The sequence below is a fragment of the Oxyura jamaicensis genome, chromosome 18 (genome assembly GCF_011077185.1).
Source record: "Oxyura jamaicensis isolate SHBP4307 breed ruddy duck chromosome 18, BPBGC_Ojam_1.0, whole genome shotgun sequence".
Classification (NCBI taxonomy): domain Eukaryota; kingdom Metazoa; phylum Chordata; class Aves; order Anseriformes; family Anatidae; genus Oxyura; species Oxyura jamaicensis.
Window position 1 is genome coordinate 4,023,586 of NC_048910.1, and position 20,834 is coordinate 4,044,419.

The 20,834-nt window shown below is 44.4% G+C and overlaps 2 long non-coding RNA genes across 2 annotated transcripts; both read left to right on the top strand.

Moving 5' to 3' along the window:
* Positions 1 to 2,126: 2,126 nt before the first annotated feature.
* LOC118175813 lies at positions 2,127 to 12,586 on the top strand. Its single transcript, XR_004755139.1, has 3 exons — positions 2,127 to 2,430; positions 10,896 to 11,019; positions 12,546 to 12,586. It is a non-coding gene; the product is annotated as an uncharacterized LOC118175813 (long non-coding RNA).
* Positions 12,587 to 13,497: 911 nt separating this feature from the next.
* Positions 13,498 to 17,822, top strand: LOC118175812. The gene is made up of 3 exons (XR_004755138.1): positions 13,498 to 16,583; positions 17,074 to 17,165; positions 17,282 to 17,822. It is a non-coding gene; the product is annotated as an uncharacterized LOC118175812 (long non-coding RNA).
* The last annotated feature ends 3,012 nt before the right edge of the window (positions 17,823 to 20,834 follow it).

A 20,834-nucleotide genomic window follows, 5' to 3' on the forward strand; every position in this document is an offset into this window, starting at 1 on the left:
AGGAAATCTGGGGGTAGCTGCAAAATCAATGAGCACCTTCCATTTCGATCTTGTTTTAGAGAAAGCAGAGATCAGGACAAGCCACAGTTAAAGGACAGCTTTCCAAGGGTACGGGAGAGCTGTATTTCCTCAGCTCCCATTGATTTCCGATAGGAATTAACTGTCTTTGATGCCTTCAAACATTTCTGCTTGCATCCAGCCTGCTAAAATGACTGTTCTGTGGTTTTTTTTGCTTATTTTAATCCCTGCTTAAAGTGTCATCTGAGTCCCTGTAGCATGCTACAAAGCGGTGAAACCCTTGTTGACTCCTGCAGGAGCAGGATATAGCCCTTTAAAATACTGTATTGACTACTCGGCTGTAATTTGCTGTAAGTTAATAAACACACACATAACTCTGCTTTGCTAACCAGCTCCTGCATGTATGTGTCTGTTTCCAAAGCTCTACAGAATGCTTAAAACTCAATTCAATAAAGTAGCTGGTTCCAATACAATCTGAATGCTGGTGAGGGAGAAGAAACTCAACTGATTTTTTGTCAGGCAGGGATTAGCTTTATCAGCTTCAGCTAAAAGACAAAGTTGATATCCAGGTGCTGAGATGGAGATTTTTTTTTTGCACTCAGAATTCGGCCTCGATCCTGTGCCAGCGCCCTCGGCAGCCCCGCATTCCTCTGCGGCAGCTGGACCGAGCAGCTGGGAATGCAGGCGGATACTTTACCAGGGCCAAATCCTGCCTGCATGGCAGGCGAGGGGATTGACTGCCACAGACTTCAAGTAAGATCCGGAGTTGGCATAAATAGACCATCTCTGAGAATTAGGTTGCATGCAACTTTTGCAGTCCTGTCTCCTTTTTGTTTTGAAGCCCTTTTCTGCTTTGTTTTGTCTTCTGCCCTCATTTAACGGCTGGGACAGAGGGCCAAAAGGAAGAGAATAGGCATTTTGTTGTCTGCCATGTTGCCTGCTTTGTTTTGACTGGTCCCAGAAGATGCCAGAGACAAGCGGTGATACATTCTTCTTAGCAGAGAATTACTTAATCTGTTTACTGAGTACCCAGTTTCAATTTCCCGTTTTTCTTTCCAGTAGAAGAATATTTAATTGAGCAACGCTAAGCATTAGTGAGTCCACAAGATACTTGTTTTCTTAAACATGTTGGATACTCACATGTAGCCATGGGAACTTACTCCTATTAAACTCTTAACAAATACTTTGCTGCCCGGAGTCGTTCTGCAGCAGAGCAAAGCCTGCTCTTTGGGCATGATGCACTTTGTCCCTCCGGTGCTCTGCTCTTGCAATGCGCCGAGTCTCTTCTGCACACCCACATGAACAGACAAAGCTCGTAATGCCTGGTGGAATTGGGCCTTGGAGTGTATGACAACTGTGATCAATCAGAATTAGAAAAGGATGATGCAGGAGCCTTGGATACTGATGGCTCCTGTTTGGTTTGTACACAAGATGCACATTTTACAGCAGTGTGGGTGACAAGCTACTGGGAGAAATGGTGAATTTTCCATTTCACCAAATGTCTAAAAAAAGACTGCATGTGTCTTGCTGGAAGATGTGTTTTAATCAAATAGAAATACGGAGCTCAGTGCAGAATTACTGTCAGAATAAGTCTTCAGGGACATATTGCACACAAAGTCAAGTAATCAAGGATCAATTTGTCTTCTATGAACCTCAAAAATCTATTAATCCCCATGTGTTTTTTTCTTGTAATATCCTAAAAAGTATTGATATGAAAATGATTAATAATGTACTTCATGTACAAAATTTCCCCTTTGGTGGCATTTGTGCTAATGCACAAAACCATACCCAGCCACCTTAAAATACAGCTCCATTTTGCATGTTATTGTCTGTTTTGAATAAGAAGTTTGTTCAGGTGCTCAGTGCCTAATTTTAGAATTTCCTAACTAAATAGTCTGCTTATTAGGAAGTAGATAATAGCGCTCTATTTGAGTAGCCATGTCCAATGGCTTTTTTATAAAGCTCTTGGTTTGCTTGGCGAATAAATAGCTGGTGCTCCATTGTTTGGTTGTGAAGGTCAGCATATATATGGTGGAGCTGAAAGCTGCGGTCCTGGAAAATGGCAAAGCAGCTCTAATTACTGCATTCAGCTGCAACAGGCTTCAAAACAAGAAGAGGAAGGGCAAGAGGAAGGCAACGAGAGAGTGCTTGGAAGCAGAGGCTCCTTGTCAGGGACTGCGCTGTGAGCTGTTGTCCTCCTGCAGCGCGATGCTGCTGGAATTCAATTGCTGAGAGTGAATTATGGACTTCTGGATGGGGAAGGTATGAAATGCCTTTTTTTGGAGGAAATGCCTTCTTTATCTCCTCCTCAGCATACATCAACTTCTTACGCTCTGAACATACCGATGCTGTGGTGCTGAGATCCAGCCTTTTGATGGACTGCCGTTAGCTGCACTGACTCTGCCTGCCCAGGTGAGCACCGCCACCTCTTGCAATGTCCTTGTGCCCTGTCACCTTATGGCCACCACTCTGGCCATTGGATTCTGGCTCAGCAGGAAGCAAAAAGACTTAACTGATCACTGGGCAAAAACATCAGGAAAGTATTTAGCTTTTGCCAGATTCAGAGAGGTCTTGATACAGCTTCCATGTGAGAAAGGCAGAGGCTGAGCCAGCTCTGGAGAAGCCCAAGGGTGAGGTTTGTTAGATCCCAAACACATGCTGCCAGATGAGATCCATACATTCACTTCTTAATCCCAAACTCAGGGGCTCAAAGTTATCATCTGTTGGTTTAGCGCCTGTAAATGGAATGTAATGTTGGAGTGAAAGCGGATGACAAAGAGGTATCGAAAGCAACTGCAGCATAATATCCCCTGGGATACCAGAGCCTGATCTGGTTGCATTGCTCAAATGAATAGCGTACACCGTGCAGAGCCTTTTCTCAAGTTGCAAACATGCTAATATATAATCTCTGCAGTTCGGCAATTGAAGCTCAGTGGAACAATGTTTACTCTCTGCAATAATATGCACAGGTCTTCATCTGTCTTTGAAATTGTTTCTGAACCAGAATCTTCACTCTGGTGCAAAGGATTACGTAAACCCACGGACTGTGCGCAACATAACCCGCTGATCTCAGTGGAATCTGAGCGGCAAAGCTATAAGCACAACCAAATTTGATCCACTTCTTCTGAAAGCTTGTCATTAATACTTAGATTTAACATCTGTCTTCTGCAGCCAAACATCCCTTTAAACATAACTTTATAGGTACACTTTAACGTTAGAGCTCTCTCTCCCTGCTCACATTTTTTAGAGGCAAGCATCCTCACATGGGAGGAATCGCTGGGGAGAACCTGAGCCCTACCCACGATCTAAGACGACTGCGTTACATATTTCAGGCAGCATTATTTCAGGAATGTAATTGAGTGGGTTTTTAAAAAAACCTTCAGTATTTAAAGAACATAGGAGGGACTTGGCTTTGTACCTCTTAACTGCAGTGCTCACCAGCAAGCGCCTTGCGCTGGCGTTCCTCTGCTGTGGCCGCAGGAGAAGCCTCTGCTGGAGGCTGCCTTGGAGGCACGCTGCGGGCTCTCTGTAGGACGGCACAGTCAGGGCTACCAGGGCTCATGCCATGTAATTGCAAACAATCATGTAATAGATTTGGGTCCAGAAAATCTGCTCCTCACCTGCTGTACATCCAGGGCCGTCAAGGCTTTTGTGGAGTGCTGTGGTAAGCCTGAGGTCTCTGGTTCTGGGGATTATCTCTGACAAAGACCATGGTGTGCCACAAGAAAAGAGAGGAGATCAAAGGCTTTCTACAGCAGAGGAAGAGTGCAAATTGTGTGCTATTATAGTGACTTAGAGCAGTCAGGGCTCTGGCAGGGTTTTTAGGATCTTCTTGTGTTATAGCATTTGAGAAGAGATCATTTTACAGTGGAAAAAAATATGTGTTAATAACCCCAAGTCATTTCCTGGGGAAACTCAAGCCACTGTTACGCTTAGATTGTGGGAACTCTTTCTCCCCCACCTAACAGACAGAGTTGTGCCCTGGAAGTCCTCCTCTTCATCCATGCCCTGTACAATGCTGCTTCTGGTGCTTGACTTGTTTTTTTTTTTTTCACTTTAAGTAGCCTGTTCTACCGATGGAAAAAGTCTAGCATTTGTGTCTGCAAATTTCTCCCCCAAAGAAGGATCGGCTCCTGCTGCAGCCTAAGCTCTGCTCGGAGGGGTGTGCAAAACCTATGGCATGCCTGCACTGCCAGAACTTGACCTTTTGTCAATAAAGGGTTTCAGATACTGGAAGCTCTCTCTTTTAATTCCTGGTTTAGGTAGTATTTCTCCGTGTCCACACAGCCGTTACCTTCAGCTCAGTCTGCATTTCGTAAAAGCAACCGCAGGAGGAGCTGGTGGGGAGCAGCCAGCTCCGTGCCCTGCGCGGCAGCGAGGGAAACTCGCTCAGCTTTGGAGGAGCGATTAGTAGGAGAACGGATGTTATTTCATCTTGATTTTATAAAAAATATAGAAAAGCACTTGACAGATGTGAGGAAAGGGTGGAAGCCCAAGCAATCTCTTTTTACCAAAGAAAGAGTTCACAGTCAAGCCTCATGCTCGGTGTCTGGGTCAGAGCTCGCTTGAGTTTGTCCCTTCATTTCCATGGGCTTTGTGGCCAGGAATTAAAAAAAGCCCCAAACCAAACAAGAACCCATAACCCCCTCTCTGAACAGAGGTTCAGACCAGAGCTGGACCCAGCTTTGGGGACAGAATGCTGTGTGACGTGGCAGCACAGGATGCTTTTTAGGGCGGGATGCCTGAACCTCGTCCAGCAGTAGCCACGCTCGGTGCTCGGGCAGCGCTCCCACTCCTGGCACAGCTTTTGGGGCAAGGGTGCAGGGGTGCAGGTGACTCAGTGCTTCTTGCCTCTGCTTAGTCATTCCTCTCCCTCCTCCTCTATATGTCTTCCTCCCAAAGCCCTTGGGGACGTGGTGCAGGTGTGCATGGTATGAGCAGAGCAGGCTGTGGAGCAGCCTGGCAGCACCAGGCAGGGACTCTGCTTGCTGCCAGGTTTTTTCCATAAGCTGAGTTTTGCCTCCAGATTTCAGCACCTCTGGAGAAGCCGGGAACCATCTGATATATTTTTATGCTAACTTAATTATTTGAGGGTATGTGTCGGACTCTATTGCTGTCAGATGCTGCTGCTTAAAGGGGAATTACAGTCAGGGAAAACTCCAGCTGGGTGGGTACTTACATGGGTTTAATGAGAGCAAAGAGTCCTCTTTGTTCCAGGTTTTCCATTGCCTTTGGATCAGACCCAGACTTTGTCTCTCCTTAGATCTGCCTTCAACTTGATTTAAAAAAAAATTGACAAAACGGAGCAGAGGCATTGCTCCATGTGCCTTACATCAAGTCCTGAAATTACTCCCCAGACGGCTTTGTCGGTGAGCTTGCCACCTGGGACGGCTGCAGTGGTGAGCCCTGGGACAAGGTATCTTGTTCCCATCCTGCCCAGTGAAGCTGTGCCAAGGTGTCACAGATGGGTGCTGCTGCTCCTTGATCATGGTGGTGAGCTGGAGATGTTGGTTCCCAGGGGACTGGTGGCCGTGCTGGTCAGGGGTGGGCAGGGAAGGATGGGGATGAAGAGAAGCCTGGGCGAGGAACACTGATAAAGGAACCACAGGGATCTGTTTGTTTGTTTATTGGAGGGGATTGGGCCTATTTTTTAATTTCATTGCAGATTGTAGACAATCAGAAAATCGGTGTTCAGAAACTCAAAGACTTAAGAGCTAACCACTCAGAGCACAGCTTTTCCCCCGCAGGCTGCAGATAGCCAGGGACACTTATTATTCTTTACTAATCAGCCTGGGACTAGACCAGCATATTTATGTAGGAACACTAAGACTTTTATTACTGAAGACAACCCAGAGCTCAGGCCCCTACAGTTTGTCTAGCAAATTGAATATTTGATTTTCCCCCAGTAATAGTATGTTTTTCTTGTCTCCTGGCAGTTTGCATAAAAGCTCTGAAATACGTGACAGACGGCAAAGGGAACATCCAAATCTGCTGTGCCATACGAGCAGCTCGCCTTGCAGTGGGCATGTTCCTGGCTTCGCAAGGCTTCACAGCCCTAAAACTGTTCTGTGCTTCCTGATGGGAATTCATGCCTTTGCCTTAACTGTCAGCAATAATTCATATGTATTTGCTCTCAAAACATGCAATGTTAATGCTTCCTTTTAATATAAAATGCACCTAGGGTTGGTAAAGGGGGGTCAGTTGCCCTGGGTGCTGTTGTTGTCTAGGCACTTCCAGAAGAGATGCTGTGGTGATACACACTTCCCCAAATTATGGTTTTGATGTGAATAATACATCCCCGACGGCAAGTTGGTATTTGGAATCAGCTGCATTTGTGTAGCAGTGTCAAAATAGGGTGAATCCCTTTTTTTTTTTCTCCCCACTTGGGGGACAGGTATTCATGTGGGACTCCTAGAGATCTCCCCTACTTTCTGTCATCCTTCCCTCAGTAAATTTGCTGCTGCTTATGATGGCCAGGCATTTATCTGGTAGCAACTGCCAGGGTGACTCGGGCAGTGGTGGTCCACGGATTTGTGGCTGCAGTGGACAAGAGCAATCAAAAGGTTTTTGGGGGCAGTAGCTCACAGAAGCCACCTCAGAAACCTCTACAAGATAAAGAGCAAGGCATGACAAAAGGAGAGCCCAGATCATATGCAAATGCAATCATTTATTAAAGAACAGGCTTCATTATTCCCCACAATCAAAAAAAAAGAGGGGATTTATCTTCATCAGGATTTCCCTGCAATGGGCTCAACAGGAGAAATGAACGACAAGCATGGCTCTGGCAGGCAGAGCGTGGGGAGGGAAAGCTGCAGCCACGTAGCTGCGGGTTTGTGTTTCCTCCTGGGGGGAGCTGGGGCTGGATAAAGGGCTGGGGAGCTCTGCATGGGATGTCACTGGGCTCTGGCAAAATGCAACATCTCAGAGTGTTTTTTGTCAGATTGACAAATGCAGCTTTGTCAGATTGACAAATGCAGCCTTTTCGAGACTTACCTGGACTTGAAAGCAGGGCATTTACTTCTGTGAAGGCTTGCAGGAGAGTTCTTATACCCCGAGCTACAGGTAGAAATAGAAATACCTTCAAGTTTGCAAGAAGTGGGCCAGAAGCATGTGTATGTGAGGTGTGGGACTCCTGCAAGGAAGGGATAGGAGGTGGTGTTGGAGCAAAGAATTGGCCCTGACAGTTTTGCTTTGCAGCCACCAATTAGGGGGTGGATTTTTGCTGAAGTCCAGAAGCGGGGCTGGGATTTCTCCGCCTCCCTTGGTGCTCAGAGGGAGGATGTGCGGGGACACCAGCAGTTTTACCTGTCAGCTTCAGGGAAGATCTGACTGCTGAAAAAGAGCCTTATCTTGAATCCCAAATAGCTTGGATGAGAGAAGGATAGAAGAGAGGTATTCTCTGCCAGGGGCAAGAATCAACTTTTCTTTTTCAGGGTCCATGCTGTAGGTTGGAATATTTTCATTTAAACAGGAGAAATAGCAGAAGACGTGGTGTTCTTCACTTTCCAAAGGGCTCCCTGTTCCCTCCTACCTTTCCTAATCTGTTTTAAAAAAGTCTCACTGTTGGTAGCATGGAATTGAAAGAAGGTAGAAGAGTACCTGACAGACGTGCTGGGACTCAGCGTGGATTTTAGAGACCTTTACATCTGGCAGTTTAGAGACTGGAGACCACTGCGACTGGCAGTGCTACTACTCGATTTGCCTAGCCTTCACACTGCAGGTGGCCCCAGGAGTTGTTCTCTGTGCTGCCACTTTGAATTAGCACGACACCAAAGGGAAGGAGGCTCTCAGAGTATTTGCCTCCCAGAGAAGTGCTGAGTTGTCGGCTCACGTTGGCAGTTCTCCTGGCACGTCCTTTGTTGTTTGAAGGTGCCACCGCTGCTCAGTCCTTGGGGTGTCACAGCTCTGTTACTTGGCTGAGAGTCAAACACAAATCTCCAGAACCTCAAATATTGATTGCTCACTTGAAATAAATAGTTGCTCTTCAATTGGTGAGCAGCAGCATTTCTCAGTGAAGAGAAGAGCCTCTTCCAGCCCCTGCGATGCTCCTCAAATGGGCAGTTTCATTACTCCAAGAAAAGGGGCCACTGTAAAGGTTTATCCTAGACATCTAATGTACTTTAAAAATCTACACCTTCTGTCTTTGTAAAGCTCTTAGGGATATAGGGCCCTGCATTTGATTGACCATCAGTGGGATTTAGGCACTGAAACAGCTCTGAGGGCCAAGCTGCCCCAGCTGTGGCGTGTCCTGGCAGAGCGCTCAGCTCCTTGAGAAGGGCTCTGCTCGTCAGACAGCGTGGCTGGAGGTTTCTGCATCTACTGCAGAAAGTGTCTGAAAAAGGAGCTGCTGGTGACAGGAAAGGAAAGGGGTTGAACGTTTGTGTAGTCCTCTTTCCAACAACAAGCCCTGCCTTGTAGCACCCCCCTCTGCACAGGCTAGCTAGCTGTGCAGCCCTTCATTACTTGCTGTCAAAGCCACTTCTGCTGGGGGGACCCCACCTTTTGGCTTCCTGCTGCAATTCTTTTAAGACCCAGAGAGTTCTTGATGTAGACCCATTTCCATTTTGAAATGAAACTAAAAACATTTTCTTGATTTTACTCTGTATGTATTCCATGCTATTTTTCTCCAGCAAGGGAAGCTATCTGCACTGCATTATGCATTAGGCTCTTGAAAGCATAACTAGTTATGTAATTATTAGAATTATATTTGCATTCACAACTAGGATGTATATAACTCATACGTTAATGCATGCTAATTAAATACCAATTAATCATTTTAAAAAATGAGGTTTGAATCTATACAGCTATCACAGATGTAGTAAATACTCATTGCTTATGAAGAATAAATCAGGTGTGTTTTAATATGCAGCCCCAGTCCCATATAAACACATACTGCCAATTATTTAGAAAGGATTTAAAGTGTTTCTTATTCATATTAAACAGCTACTGCTGACTGAGTGGCAGTCATTATAACATATTTTACTACTTTTACATTATTGCACATTAATACTTCCAGCTGTTCACACTGGGCTGGCTTGTGTTTCAGCCATCAGAAAATGTGCAAATTCATTATGTTTTACCCTATGAGGTAGAAGATTTACTCATGTTTAATCCTTCAGATAGGCTGCTGAAAACCAGTCACCTTTGTACGGTTTGAAGCTTTATGGTTTCGGTACCTGGCAGGGTATCTTGCATTGCTTTATCTGCAGGCTTCAGAAATTCTGCGGAAGATTCTTCGGGTTCACATAGAGCTGAGAGTGTTTGATGCTTCTGATTTAAGAAACATTCGAAGTTGCTGCTGCCAGAGAGAGAAACAAGCTTTTGTAGACTCTACCTCTTGTAGAAGTTTCTGCCACAAGGGTAGAACTGTGTTATCGGCCAGCTGGCCCCTGGGGGGGTGAGTCCAAGCTAAATTAGCAGACTGTGCTGGCTGCTGCCCATGGTAAACTGATAATGAGCAAACTGGAAGGCTTGTAGTGTGTCAGCAGGCAGGGCACTGAAGTGAAGATGTCACTGGTGACCCTTACAGCAGACACACTTGTAAAGCCATGGGTGTGTTCGCTGAAGGCTGAGGACAACACGCTTGTCCTCCCCTGCCAAGGGACGCCTGGGGTGGCAGAGGGCAGCAGCACAATGATGGTGGGGACTTGAAGCAGCGAAGAGGAAAAGTCTTAGAGGTGGTGGTGACATGGTTGAGATGGCTCCACACTTCCTGTGACTTTGGCTTTGGCTTGCTGTGGTATTTTCCAGGCTTTTCCCATGCTGGGTGCTTGCTTTTGATGGAGTTTTGCCTTGGAAGCCATTTGCTCCAAGCAGAAACTGTCTAAACGTGGCTTTGGCCCAGCAGGATGCGTAGTGCAGGAGATGCACCCCTCACTGGTCCTGAGCTTGCTCACTCGCACGGGGCTGTGCCACGGGGGACACCTCGGTCACACCACCCAGGGAAGCTGTGCCTCGCCTTGGGAATTTCCTCGCCTTGGTCCCCAGGATGCAGGGTCCCCAGCATCCACAGCAGTGGGCTCCTGGTGCTCCTCAGCCACCCCTGGCACAAAGGACACTGAAGCCAGCTGGAGACCAAGGCAGACAGAAGGACAGGAGGGATGTAATTAAGAGCTGGCACACTGTGCAATTGGGAAAGAGCTAACGACCCCCAGGGTGGCATTACTGCATACCCCACAGCCCCCTAAAGGGGCTGCAGCTCCTGAGGCATGTTCACCCTCACGTCTGGCTCCTAATCCAGGCCTACCGAATCCCTGCCATCGGCACTTGTCCACAGACAGCTGCAAGGCTTCTGGAGCAGAGCCCCACTCCTTCCCTGGGCTGGCTGCTGCTGGCGAGGCTGACAGCTGATCGCTGCTGTCAGTTTGTCATTAACCCTGGGATCCCTGGGCTTCACCTGGAGCTTCCTTGGGCTGGGCCCTGCAGAGAGCTGCTGTGGCCTTTCCTGGGCTCGACTGCCTTGTTATTCTCCCATGCATTTTTTTTTTTTTTTTTTTTAATAAATTGAGAAATAATGTAGCAAAAATCTGTTTTATACAAATTATACAAGTTTACCAGGTCTAAGCAGTCAAAAGTTAGGTAATGACAGAATTAAGGGCTCAGGGTTTTCATGCAGCCTCTGTTGTGTATTTGGATATTTATTTAATATTTATTTCATGTAGTTTCAGTAGTTATTAACTCCCGATGCATTTACGCACCCTTAAAATGTCCCTAAATTCCATATGCAACCCAGGGTTGAGCTGAAGCTTAGGAAGAATATATGCATTTGCATTTTGCCAAACTATCCCCATTTTAAAGTCTATATTCCAGCATCAGAACAGTTAGAGATTTACTTCCCACGCTTCTTTTTTGCTTACTTTGTTTGTCCTTTCTTCTAGGAATTAGGCTCACTGTTTTTCAGGATCTTTACCTTTAATTTCTGGAGGTGGTGATACCTTAAATGGATGATCTCAGCTCATTTGGTTTCATTCAGAAACCAATCAACCTAAATCATCTTCAGTGGTAAGTAATGAAACCAAGTTCAAACGCTTCTCAAAATGTTTTCCAGAGGGCCCTGTCTGAGCTCAGACTGTGTTGTGTTTATAGGATGATTTAGGTCTGAAGCTCACTTGAGAATTCATCAACAAGGTAAGAGAGTACTAGTAATGATTCTAATTTTTCAAGTCAGGACGTGAGTTTGCCAGAAAGGCTCTGTGCATCCTTTCAAGTTACTGCAGCTCTCTTCTGTTCTGAGAACTGGGAACATGAAGGACGTTTGGGTGTTACTTATTCTTCTGATCATGTTATTTCTCAACAGAGAAATGTAAGTTTCCTATTTCCAGTAGCAAGATTTATTGCTGTGTATTAGCAAGAAAAAAAATGCCATTTTACTAAAAGTTCAATTCAGATAGCTCTGAACAAAGTCAAGCCTGGATGGTAGATTCAGGAGTAGCAATAAACGTAATGTGACCACCTTTTTGTTCAAGTAATATAAATGTAAAAATAATGGGGATGTTAGGATAGTTTACCATTGCAGAAAACAAACATAATTCTGCATCCTGAATAGTTTTTTGGCTCAGAGGTATTAGGCTGGTTGTATTCTGACAGGCTCAGAAAATGTAGTGAGGATGCACTAAAAGAGGCATATTTTCACGTGTTTCAGGCAGGCAGGTCCCCCCAGGTGGGAATGGCCTTCTCTCCCCTCTTGAGGCATAGGTCCTCCAGCTTGTAGCATGTAGTGATCACCACGAGTTACTTTAAGGCAGTATCAGTATGGATATAACAGGAGAACTGATGAAGAGCTTTTAACCTTTGAGTCATGAAGTCATTTGTGAACACAGCGGATGTTAACCCCGAGTTAATTACTGCTCCATGGCTCTTGGGTGCAATCTGTTGGTGGATGTCAAACCAGTTTCCAGAGAACAACAGAGCCACATGTAAACCCACCAAAACTGAAGCTAATGGAGCTGTCCTGGGATTAATTTAATCACAGAGAACCAATTTGAAGCAAATTTCTAAGTTGGTATGGGGAGTATACATATGCTGTTTCTTTTCAAAAGGTAAATTGATGATTTTACATGCCATCAGTCTTCTCTTGTTAGGCTAAGTTCACTTGGAAGTGTTTCTTCAGAAGAACATCACGTGGAATAGAAATTGTTCAGCAACAAAGTAAGCTATAAAAAGGTTAATGATTTTAAGGTGAAGTTAGATATAAGCACTGATATCTTTATAAGTCGTGCTATTCCATTTTCTGTGATAACACTCATCTGTTTCTTTAATTTCAGTGCATGTTTTTGTCTATGTAAAATTGCTTTGAAGTCGGGGGCAGACTACATGACAGTACTTCTCTGCGTGACATTTCAAAGGCCTGGTACTAGCATTTAGCTATTTAAACTTTTGCCTTCTAGCTTTGTTTTAGGAATAATGAGCATCCTCAGTGATTTGTAAGTGGAATTAATGGTACTTCTTGCAATCTTAAAAAAAAAAAAAAAAAAAAAAAAGAAAAAGAAAAAAAAAAGAAAAAGAAATCCTATTTCTGTTCTTTTCAGAGGTCTGGGTTCAAAGCACCCCCCACTGCCCTTTTAGTCCCTGCATCCTGATGGAGATGGTGAAACCCTCCCCCCCAGCCTCTACAGTAATTCTGCTCAGTGATCCCTGTCATAGAGATTTTATTACATGCAGTTTGTATAGAGGGAACTGAGGCACAAGAATAACACGTGACATTTTCATAGTTGCATTAAAAAAACTTATTTGGGCTGGAGATCAGCTTCTAAATGCATCTCCTGTCTCTGCACGTGAAGTGAGTCCTGCTTTGAGCACTTCTCATGCTGTCCGCTGGGAGGAATTATTGCAGGATAGGTGGTTCCATCAGCAGGACTCTGACATTTGCTCAAGGCTTCCAACAAAAGGTGGTGAGGTGGAGGCTGGTGATGAATGAGCCAGGACAAGGACCGGGGCTGCTCTGCTGTCGGTGACTTTTTCCAGAAAGGAGTAGGGAGCGTGGCGAGCAGGAAGGAAGAATTTGCTGAGAATAAATTCGACACAGTGGAACAAAGTGTTCCCCTTAAATGTGTTCTTCAGCCAGAATAGCAGCAGCATTTCTGCCAAGTATGGGGCCTGCTGCAGGAACAGTTTGGCAAGGGGAAAAATATAGCCAAATTTGTGCGAAGCAGCCTGATAGTGGGTGTCTGGATTATGCAATTTTACTGATATTCAGACTTCATTATCAAGTGTTTCTGAATGAAGCAAAGTGGGAGAGCAGCTGACTCTTTGTTTTCTTCGCTGCCCCCTTTCCAAAAGTTGTGCATTTAAACACCTCTGTTCCTGTTCTTGAAACCTGAGAAGGAAGGCTGGGAGGACCGAGCTTGTAACGAAATCCTCCTCAGGAACCTGAGGGCAGGGCTGCAATATGAGCTGTTGCAGTGTTGGAAGTTCTTGGCTTTATTGAAGCTTGGTTCTGGAAGGGATAGGCCAGAAAATAATCCTTTTTTTGTAAGAGGAAGAATATGATATCCTTTCACTTCATTGTACTCTTTTGTAAGTGTAGTCATTTCTGGGAGAAGTATCAAGATTTACAGTTATTCTTGACACTGCCATGAAGGATGAATGAGCTCTCATGAATGGAAGAATCATCATCATGATGGAGAAATCAGAGTTTGCCTTGGGAAGAGTGATCGTAGCTCAACTGCTTGTGTATAAACACGAATCCTCTTCTAATTGCCCAGCTTGCAAATTAAGGAAATCTAGCAAGTTTGTTCTCACTGGGAGTAGCTTTGACCTCATGTAGACATGAGTTTAGCTGAGGTGTATTTAGGAACACACCTGTTTTGTCCCTTGTGAGGCTTTATTCTAGGAACAAGGGAGGACTCGGCTTGAGTTTCATCTGCCACGAAGATGTCAGAGCTGGAAGAAAAACGCTGCTGCTGTAACATGCTCTTATTGATTTAGCCAGTATGTTCTGGAGCCCGTGAGAGGTGACAAACAAAGGTGACCCACAGAGACATTTTGCACCGTGGTGCTTTCCAAAGCACAGCCCTGTGCTGAAGCAGAACCTTCCCCTGAACATTAGACATGCAGGTGTGGAGCCAGTGGTCGACTCTGCAGGAACCAGGCACAGCAATGATAGCCAGCGTAAATGAACCCTCAAAGGAATTAATAAAAGAATGCTGCAGCCCAGGTCTGAATACTTGATTCATGAAACTGAATTGGAGCAGTATTAAATTAGGCTCCAATTAGAAGTACCTTTCATCACAGCCTAAATCTGGTGAGAGCTTTGGTCTCTTGTGGCACCCAAAGGCTGGTATTGGTGTGCTTTGTCCCTAGCCTTTTGTCCTGGGATTTAGAAACTTCTATCCCAACTAGCACAACCGAATGAGTGCATGCAGTTGGGGGAAATGCGTGTGATACCGCTACCATGGCAGAACCTGTGACTATGAGTTTTGAGGTGAAACAATCTTGCTCAGAGCAAGAGAAACCACTTCTGGCTCCAGACCTTTGCTGCTCTGAGGCCGGATCCTTCTGGTGGCTGCTGCCAGAGAAGGGGAGCTATAAATGGTCCGAGTGGAGTGTCCCTGGGTTTTGATCCTCTGACTGTGTAAACTTGGACCAGCTGCTTCCACCTTCTGTGCTTCCCGGAGCAGTTCCTAAACAAAAGCACACTTGCTATAAATTTCCAGTGCCACTTTGGCAGCACACTTACTGAGTTTTCCATATTCCTTTTCTGGATTTTGTTTCCTTTCACCTTTTTAAGTTTCTTTCCTTTTCCCCAATGGAGTGGTTATGTTCCCAGATTAAAAACAGAAGTTTATTCAGGTTGATTTGTTAAAAATGTAGTTTTATTATGCTTTCAAATGGTATTTTCCATATAAAAATATTTACTTTACTAAAACCACATCTTTCTGATGGAAGAATGTCTGGGTTTAAAAAGAAAGTCTAGTAGCTCGAGTACCTAAATGTTTCAGTGGTTCTGTGATTTCATGGAGCAAAACAATTAGGGATAATAAAATTCTTCATTTTAGTGAAACTTAATTATAAAATTATGTTCTTGTTGGCTGAGGTGTGAAAGCTTCATGCACTAAAGACTTTCTGAATCCTGGAAATTGTAATGTTGAAAGTGTAAAATCCGGCTGTTCTCAAGCTGTTATCAATGCAATAAAGTAATGGGTGAAATTTTAATCTTTGTGGCATGCTGCCCACAGATAGCAAAACTGTAATTTGTAGTTGCTTGTTATTAGTAAGTGCAGCTCTGTGGCGGTCAGAACTGGAGGATTTTAGACCTCATGTCTCAGGAGCCAGTCTCTCGGTCTGTGGCTGCAATCAGGCCTGGCAAGCCTGCAGTAAAAGCTCTGACACCAGCCTGTTGGCTTGTGATGTCCCTGCTGGAGACCAAATCCAGCCTGGGCTGATAGCGGATTGCTTTTGTTACAGGGATAGCTGCATCCTGACCTCCTCCTCCTGCAAGGGATTTCGAAAATTGTCCCTCAGGTATTAAATCCCACAGCTCTCCTCAGCAAGGCTCCTTGCTCCAGAGCTCTATTAGCAAATGCAAGTGGTGGCCAGAAAACCTATTAGAAGCTGAAATATTATTGTGAGAGAGGGGTTAGAAACTAAATGATAACCTTAAGTCTTAAGGAAATTCTTTTGGTGGTCTGGATGTAGCTGGCTTCCTCCAGCTCTCTCTGTGTCTTGCTCTTCCTCCCTGAAATGACCGTCCCTCCTTTTGGGACAGAAACTCCTTCTGCACATTGCAGTCTCTTGGTTCTTTCATCGCTACTGTGAATGCGAAGGGGTGGCCCACCTCCTGCTGCTGACTCTTTTTCCTTCCTGTGATGTGCAGGGAGTTGGTGAGAGCTTGCAGAAGATGGGAAATGATTCCTGAGCTGATTTGGTGGCAGCACATAACATGATACTTAAGTACTACGTCCATTGCGTTTCTCAACAGCAGAACAGATGAACAAGCAAACTCAGTGCAGCTAATTCCCAAATAACTGGATTATTCAATATACGTAAACAAGCATCACCCATATTGGTCCTTAGACATGATGGCTGGTGTCTGGCAGCTTTGTAAGCCCAGCAAAACAAGTACAAGCCCAGGGCTAGCAGGCGTTTCAAGGCAGTGTTATTCTAGCTATATGCTCTGTGTTAAGTTACTGGGGGAGAAGGTGGTTTTATTAGACGACAGGTATATCTCCAGTGAAACAGATCTTAACTCGTGAGGCTACCCATTGATTTTTCAATCTGCAGTAAAGCTAAGGCTGTTACTGATCAAATATCACTCTGTCTTTCTCTGAGGACAAAAAGTTTGCCTCTTTAACTGCTTGAGCTCTTAGAGAGACTTCCAGAGGGAAGAAGAAAAAAGGGTGAAGAAAAATCTTAATTTTCTTGTTATTTGAAAAGGGTAATGCTATCATACCTCTTTCTGTTCCCAGGTCCCCAGTGTACATTCTGAATAAAAAGCTCAGCCTTCCAGATTTTTCCAGATTTGTACAGATAAGGAAGAACACTAACTGATGTTTTTCAGTGTTTTCTGAGCATCTGGAGTGATGTTTCCAAGCAGCTGGAGGCACAGCGTGGTTGTGTGTTGCAAGGTAGTGTGAAAAGTCCTTCATCTCAATGCACTGGCTTTTCATACATGAGCACGAATATTTCCTCTGCTGCACTGACAGTATCCATTTTGTAGAAAACAATAACGTGAGCAAGAAAACAGGAAGTTTTCTCCCAGGGCCGTGTCACCAAAGGCCAGACTAGAGCCTGATGCTTGGTTATAAAGATATCAGCTTGTCTTTAACTTGTTGTTCCTGCTCCTCTGTGCAATTTGGAGACTTTGTCACGAACGAGGACTGCAAAGTGCTGCACGATGTACAAATCTAGAACCAAAGAGCCTCTTCTGTGCAAAGCCTATGTTGCTTCTGCCACCCGTGCCTGGCAAATTAAAATTGGGCAAAGCCTCCTAGCAGCACCAAGAGGGAAATGCCTGGCTTAGTGCAAGAGAAAGCTTTCTTGAGAGGGGGTGGGAGGGTGGTTACAAACACCTAGTTGGTGCCAAAAACTTTAAGCCAAACCATTTTTTAATTGCAGCCCATGAGGATTCTCTAGAGACTCCAAAGGATTCTCTAGAGACTCCAGGTAAATGTGCCTGAGATGCCATCCCGCAGCCTGGCACTGCACAAGTAATGCTGGAGAAAAGACAGAAGGGGAAGGCAGGAGGGCTTGCCAGCTGATGTCCTGACAGCCAGCAGCAGCCACTGGTGAGTGAAAGCTGCCCCTAACCCCCCTCTCCTTGCAGGAGCCACCCAAAGCATCACGGGGAATGCAGTAGATCACATCTGGAACTGTAAAAGCAACTGAGCATCTTGGTGATGTGGATCCATGGTCCCTAGTTTCTCTTCAGCGGGAGATCTTGTCCACCCCAACCTTCTCCCTGCTCTCTGTCTGTGCTAATTAGATTGGGCTTTGAGGTATCAAGCCTTTACATTAGCAATGCTGTTATAGAAATTCTGTTAATTTAGCCAATTGTGTTACAAATTAACCTTTGGCATTGGGAAGATTCTTGCAAAGAAATCGTGCTGATCCATGATTAGTGCAGTGGTTGGCAGCCACTGCTGCAAGTTAATTTTACTGGGCTGACGAATTTAGGGCAGTTCTTCCTGTGGCAATCAAAATACAGGACCCGCAGTATTGTTGCACTAGCGGCGGCTGCATGTAAACAAACACACTTTTGCACACGCCAGCAATTTTGCAAGCGTCCTGAATGTCCTATGGATTCAAGTTTCTTTTGTCTATCATATATCTTAGTGAGCAATAAAATGGAATTTGCAGAATCTGAAATGGTGATTTTTACCTTACTTTTCAATGTGATAAAAGGCAGAACTTGGCTCGGGGATATGACATTATTCGTGGCTCTGGAAAGCAGAGAATATGGATTAATTATTTAACAGAAATCTAAGTTTACAATACTTCATGTGTTACATTGGTAGACAAGCTCCAGGTTTGGAACAAGGCCATGCGTTTGCACTAGCAGGAAATTAAAACTATCAACTACAAGCGGTACTAAGTGCTGGTGAGTCAAAATGTGATGACAATAGGAGCCGTGTTTCAGAAACAAAATGTTCTTCACTGTTGGCAAAAGAAGGTGCTGGTTGCTGAGACATGGGATCCTTTTTAGTTTACAACACCTTATGAGATTTTCTTTTTTTTTTTTTTTAAGAAACCCAATGTGCATTTCCATGGATAATGGCCCATACTAATTATTTTGAAGGTCTGCAGAGAGCTCTGTATTATCGCTGCACAGCAGTGCATGTATGTTGGTAGATAAGCTAGTCGCCTACCTGGTCACCACCATTGAAGCATCTAAAAATGTCACGATCTTTCATTTGCCTCTTTTTCTTTCCCAATCTCTGATGTTTCTTTACAACTACCTGTGCATGCTCTGCTTGGAATTTAAACAGGTATTTTGGCAGTGGGTGCTAGCTGTTAGATTTCAGATGGTTTTTAGGCACTGGTGTCACGAAATGTTACAGGATCATCAGTTGGTTGTTTTTTTTTTTGTTGTTTGTGGGGGAGGTGGAGGCACTGTGATCGAATCAGAGTATTTGTCTTTAATCTTTCCACACGAGCTGCTATCATAGTAGTTTGGAGAAATACCAAAAAAAGAAAAAGCCTTATTTCTCATTGTCCTTTCTCTCATGTTGGAGCAATGAGAGAAACAGTCAGAGAAAGGTCGCTGAGCTGTCAGCAGTGCTTCTATAGCAACCTACAAGGAGAGGACTTTCTTGCTTTATTTATTGAGGGCAAGAAGGGTTCAAGATGGATTTGCTGATGGTAGGGCTGCTCTGCTAGGAAACCTTGAAGGAGGGTGGAAGAAAAACTTTGGGCAGCAGAGTACCTTGTGTGCAGCTGAAGGTTAGCAAACCCTCCCTGGGCTGGTGATCAGAGTGGCAAAAATTATGTTGTGAGCCTGACAAGTGGTATTTGGCACTGTAGTGGAAGTCATAGCTTCCTGCCATATGCTGTCTCTGCAGGAAGAGAAATTGCTGTGTATTTAAAGCAGCAGTTGGGAAGCTTTCCTCATGCAGATGAGGCCAAGAACTGTATTTCAGGCTTTGTCTGAACTGGGCAGGTTCTGGGGTCTCCTGATGGCATCAGGTGGGCCTGGGGCAAGGTGGGCCCCTGTGGAAGTGGTGGTGGATGGTCCTGCAGCCAGGACGTGCTGTAGAGCATGAAATACAGTGTAGGAATAATCAAAATGACAAATGTAATTCTCACTATTAATTTATTTAAAGTGCTGTTTATTGTAGTTGGAGTAAAACCAAGCGTAATACACTAGTAATCTCTTAAATCCCATTTTCCCTGATGAACCATTTGTGTTGGGCAAGTTCTTCTTTAACAGCTGGAGAAATCAGAAAGACTGGTTGTATTCCTATTCCAGGCAGAGAGCTTCAGAGGAAATCTGTTAAATTCTCCCTTTGCTGATCAGATAAAAAGGGTGAATGAAGACAGTAATTACACTGCAACATCATTGTTTTTAATCTGATTTCAATAACTGGAGGAATAGATTTTTTTTTTCTCTCTTCCCCTGTGATAAATCTTACTCAGTTTACCTTTATACCACACTTCACACTTGCCTGGGTTATTCTTTTCACAGCAGAGCAGCTTTTAATATAGTGACAGGATCAATGACAGGAGAAAGTTTGATATATGTCATTGCTCATCTGTGTGAATGAGTCCTCAAATGTAAAAGAAAAAAAAGCTGCCTAGAGATTTTTGCATTCTTCTTTCTAAGTGGTAATTATGAAAGACCTTGAGAATGTGTTTGAAAATTCTCTGAAGAAACTGTTTCAGGAAATACTTGCTCAGAAAAAAAAATGTATTTTGAAGGAACACAGATTTCCATCTGAACTTTATGTGGGATTTTTTTTCAGGGTAACTCATTTAGCTTGCATCATTTTGATCTGATGTGCTAGCAGGAAATCATGTTATTTAGACCAAAATTACCATATAAAACTCTTTTGAAGAGGAAAGTTAAAATATTGGGGGAAAAATAATTTTACTATTTTCTTCCTCCAGTTTAGGAGAACCGATAGAAGGTGACTAAGCCTAACAGTCTGTGTTTTGGCTAGTCCAGCTTAAAAGGATCATCAGAAAATGTGCAGCATTGACGTGTAAGAATTCCTCACTTCAATAGGTGTTTCAGATTAGTCATCAGAAACTTCAGACACATAATGAGGATTGTCAGCAATAATTGGTAGTGAAAGCAGTCTGCTTTCCTTAACTCCTTCATTAGGTTGCCACTCAACTACCAGTGGGTGTCTGTGCTGCGTTTTGAGATACTCTGATAGAGTACTGTTAAGAAGAGGTTATCTGCCCAGCCAGAGAAAGGATATATAAATGGCAAAGCCAATAAATACATATTTCACCGAGACTTTCTGCTTTTCTGAATACTTTGGACTTGTGCAAAGAGCCAGAGGAATTTGAACTGGGCCAGGTTTGGCTTTTCTGATGCAGCGTGCTGGGCTGCCTCTGCCCTCATCCTCTCCTTCCAGCAAGTGTGGGATTTGTGCCTCGGGTTCTTTTTTCTGCTTTTCTCTTCCATTAGTTCTGGATTCCTGTATGGGGAACAAAATGTCTTTAAAAATAACTCCATTCTGGGGGGATCTTGCCGGGAAGCCAGCAGGAGGTGCCCTTCACGCCTGCACTAAAGTTCACTCTGTAGCTGGAGGAGAAGTAACCACTTCCCTTTAGCTGTTGAAAAAAACACCAAACCCCAGTGTGCTGCTGCTTTTCCCCTGGGAAATTTCAGTGCAGGCTCTGAGTCAAGACTAACTCAGCCAGGTTAAGGG